We start from the raw sequence: 4706 nt of genomic DNA on the forward strand, positions 1-4706 counted from the left end.
TGAATACTCCCCCTGTTAGCTGGGACCCAGTATAGTGGCAGGCTGACTTGTGGGCCTACTAAGTTGACGGGGATGGAGGGCTTTGTCAACTTAGTCAATATGCACGATTCTAGCTCCAATGACTGTACGATGTCCATCCAACGGCCGTAGTGCTTCTTCAACCTCTGATCTTCTTGCTCCAGCCGCCCAAACCAGCGCCGGTCGTGCCTCGTGCTCCTGCCTCTCGTGGCCGGCTGCGATGCGGCGGAGGCCTCATCGCCCCCTACTACTCCCACCGCTGGCCAGGCCATCCCTCTACTCACCCACACCCCTTGTTATTCTGCGACGACGGCAGCCTCACACCGCAACGAACCAGTGAACCCTTGTACTCCTCTACGCGTGGGCATCCACTGCCGCGTCTTCCCCGGCTCTGCGCCGTCCACTTCCTGGGCCTCGCCGTCGTCCACCGCCCTGGTGCTCTCGGCGCGGCGTGGTCAACGTGGTCAAGGAACGACTTCCATCGGACGTGGACTATATGTGGAGAGGCTGACAGCTGGGTCCATGGCCGCAGCAAGGAAGTGCCTCCTTATTACGTGTAAAATAATTATTCCTCCACCTGACAGCGGGGACCCACCGGACGGGCCACCGTATTTCGCGAAAAAAACATTTGCCCCTGACTGCTGGGACCCACCAGCTACATCTTCGCACGCAAGGAAGTATGTCCGGGCAAAAAAACGATTTGCCCCCCTGACTGCTGGGACCCACCAGCTACATCTTCGCAGGCAAGGAAGTGCCTGACAGTCAGGACCGACCTGGTCGAAGCGTACATAGCGTTGTCATTCTGGTCGCGAACGTGTACGTACATATATACTGGTGGATGTAGAGGCACGCACGTGTCATAGTAGAGGCGCGCACGTGTCGTAGTAGAGGCGCGCATGTAGCATGTACAGGACCGTATAGCGGCCAGGGTGCAAGAATGAAAATACGGCCATGTATGTGTACATACGGGCGGGGTCTCGAACGCCTACTCGCGCATACGTATGGCCAGGGCTTGTGTACATGGCTGGGTCAGAACGGAGAAATAGCGTCATCGTCGTGTTCATGGGGACGCTACAGAATGCGTCGTGTTCATGGGGAGGCAACGGAATGCGTCGTGTTCATCGGGAGGCAACAAAATGCATGGGAGCCAACCGGCTGGGTCGGAACGGAATGCGTGGTCGTGTTCATCGGGAGGGCTTGGACGGAACAGGCGATGGAAACGAGGCCTGGCGTACCGCACAATGGAGGAAACGGCCTTGTGTTCGACCGACCACGTTCGAAATGGGATCCTATTCATTGGGAGGGGTCTGGCGTACCACAAAACGGATGAAACGGACCTCCTACGGTCGAAATGGGGGTCCTGTTGATCGGGAGGGGTGTGGAGTACCGCAAAACGGTTAAAACAGACTTGTTTTGGAGCGCTACGGTCGAAATGGGGGTCCTGTTCATCGGGAGGGGTGTGGCGTACCGCAAAACGGGACTCCACGGGATACTATTCATCTCCACCATTGACCTCCTCCAGCCTCCACGGGCTACCGTTGACCTCCTCCAGCCTCCACGGGCTCCTGTTCATCCAGCCTCCACCGCGCGCTACTCTACCGGCTACTGTTCAACCACCCCTCCACCGTCTACTATTCATCCAGCCCTCCACACCACGGGGTCCTGTTCAACCACCCCTCCATGGGCACCCCTCCACCATCTACTGTTCATCCAGCCCTCCACCACACCACAGGGTCCTGTTCATCCAGAGGCAACGCCACCGCTCACTGTTCATCCACCCCCCCCCCTCAACGCTCACTGTTCATCCTATCGATCGGCTTCAGTTAGCAGCAGTAGCGAAGGAATCGCTCGATCGGGTTCAGTTAACAGCCATCGATCGATTTCTCGGGTTCAGTAATGCGTAGCCTGCAGTGCAATCGCTCGGGTTCAGTTAGAGCCCAATGCCTCGCTCGGGTTCAGTTAGAGCCAACACCTCCCACACACGCGCATACGTGTATGAGAGAAACGCGCATCGCTCGGCCCCGACCTCCCACCGTAACCAGGAACTCCCCGAAATTTTCCTCCCCCTCGCTTCTACCATGGTTTTTTCCATCATGGACGGCCCAAAGAATGTCATGCAGCTGCGTCTCCGGCCCGTCCAGGACGAAAAGCCCATTTTCTGTCATGATTTTTTGTCATAGAAGTAGGAGCCCACCACATCTATGAAGATACCGGGTTTTGTCACAATTATCGTCATAGAAGTGTCATATGTATGACAGAATTTTTTTTCGTTCGGCCCAAAATGTCACGGATGTGTCTTTTTTTTGTAGTGAATGCTCTATTAATGATGATCATCACACTTCTATTTATTCACAACTCGATACTAGAACAAGATATGACTCTATATGAATGCCTCCGGCGGTGTACCGGGATGTGCAATGACTCATGAGTGACATGTATGAAAAAATCATGAACGGTGGCTTTGCCACAAATACGATGTCAACTACATGATCATGCAAGGCAATAAGACAATGATGATGCATGTCATAATAAACGGAACAATGGAAAGTTGCATGGCAATATATCTCGGAATGGCTATGGAAATGCCATAATGGTAGGTATGGTGGCTATTTTGAGGAAGATATAAGGAGGTTTATGTGTGATAGAGCGTATCATACCACGGGATTTGGATGCACCGGCAAAGTTTGCACCAACTCTCAAGGTGAGAAAGGGCAATGCACGGTACTAAAGAGGCTATCAATGATGGAAGGGCGAGAGTGCGTATAATCCATGGACTCAACATTAGTCATAAAGAACTCACATACTTATTGCAAAAATCTACAAGTCATCAAAAACCAAGTATTACGTGCATGCTCCTAGGGGGATAGATTGGTAGGAAAAGACCATCGCTCGTCCCTGACCGCCACTCATAAGGAAGACAATCAAATAACACCTCATGTTTCAAATTTGTTACACAACGTTTACCATACGTGCATGCTACGGGACTTGCAAACTTCAACACAAGTATTTCTCAAATTCACAACTACTCAACTAGCACAACTTTAATATCACTATATCCATATCTCAAAACAGTCATCAAGTATCAAACTTCTCTTAGTATTCAATGCACTGATATGAAAGTTTTTATTATGCCTAAAAGCAAATTGCCATGTTGTTCTAAAGGACTCTCGAAATAATATAAGTGAAGCATGAGAGATCAATTATTTCTATAAAATAAAACCCTGATGACCCACAAGTATAGGGGATCTATCGTAGTCCTTTCGATAAGTAAGAGTGTCGAACCCAACGAGGAGCAGAAGGAAATGATAAGCGGTTTCAGCAAGGTATTCTCTGCAAGCACTGAAATTATAGGTAATAGGTAGTTTTGTGATCAGATAATTTGTAAAAAGCAACAAGTAATAAAAGTAAATAAAGTGCAGCAAGGTGTCCCAATCCTTTTTGTAGCAAAGGACAAGCCTGGACAAACTCTTATATAGAAGAAAGCGCTCCCGAGGACACATGGGAATTATCGTCAAGCTAGTTTTCATCACGTTCATATGATTCGCGTTCGGTACTTTGATAATTTAATATGTGGGTGGACCGGTGCTTGGGTGTTGTCCTTACTTGGACAAGCATCCCACTTATGATTAACCCCCATTGCAAGCATCTGCAACTACAACAGAAGTATTAAGGTAAACCTAACCTTAGCATGAAACATATGGATCCAAATCATCCCCTTATGAAGCAACGCATAAACTAGGGTTTAAGCTTCTGTCACTCTAGCAACCCATCATCTACTTATTACTCCCCAATGCCTTCCTCTAAGCCCAAATAATGGTGAAGTGTCATGTAGTCGACGTTCACATAACACCACTAGAGGAGAGACAACATACATCTCATCAAAATATCAAACGAATACCAAATTCACATGACTACTAATAGCAAGACTTCTCCCTTGTCCTGAGGAACAAACATAACTACTCACAAAGCATATTCATGTTCATAATCAGAGGGGTATTAATATGCATATAGGATCTGAACATATGATCTTCCACCAAATAAATCAACTAGCATCAACTACAAGGAGTAATCAACACTACTAGCAACCTACATGTACCAATCCCAGACTTAGAGACAAGAATTGGATACAAGAGATGAACTAGGGTTTGAGAGGAGATGGTGCTAGTGAAGATGTTGATGGAGATGGCCCCCTCCCTATGAGAGGAGCATTGGTGATGACGATGGCGATAATTTCCCCCTCCCGGAGAGAAGTGCCCCCGGTAGAACAGCTCCACCGGAGCCCTAGATTGGTTCCGCAAAGGTTCCGCCTCGTGGCGGCGGAGTCTCGTCCCGAAAGCTTGCTTATGATTTTTTCCTCAACGAAAGACTCCATATAGTAGAAGATGGGCATCGGAGGGCCACCAGGGGGCCCACGAGGCAGGGGGCGCGCTTCCACCCTCGTGGCTGGTGAGTGGCCCCCTGGTACTTCTTGCGCTCAGTATGTTTTATATATTCTGAAAATAACTTCCGTGAAGTTTTAGGACTTTTGGAGCTGTGCAGAATAAGTCTATAATATTTGCTTCTTTTCCAGCCCAGAATCCGAGCTGCCGGCATTCTCCCTCTTTATGTAAACCTTGTAAAAATAAGAGAGAATAGGCATAAGTATTGTGACATAATGTGTAGTAACAACCCATAATGCAATAAATATT

This window comes from Triticum aestivum, chromosome 7A, assembly GCF_018294505.1.
Source record: "Triticum aestivum cultivar Chinese Spring chromosome 7A, IWGSC CS RefSeq v2.1, whole genome shotgun sequence".
Lineage (NCBI taxonomy): Eukaryota > Viridiplantae > Streptophyta > Magnoliopsida > Poales > Poaceae > Triticum > Triticum aestivum.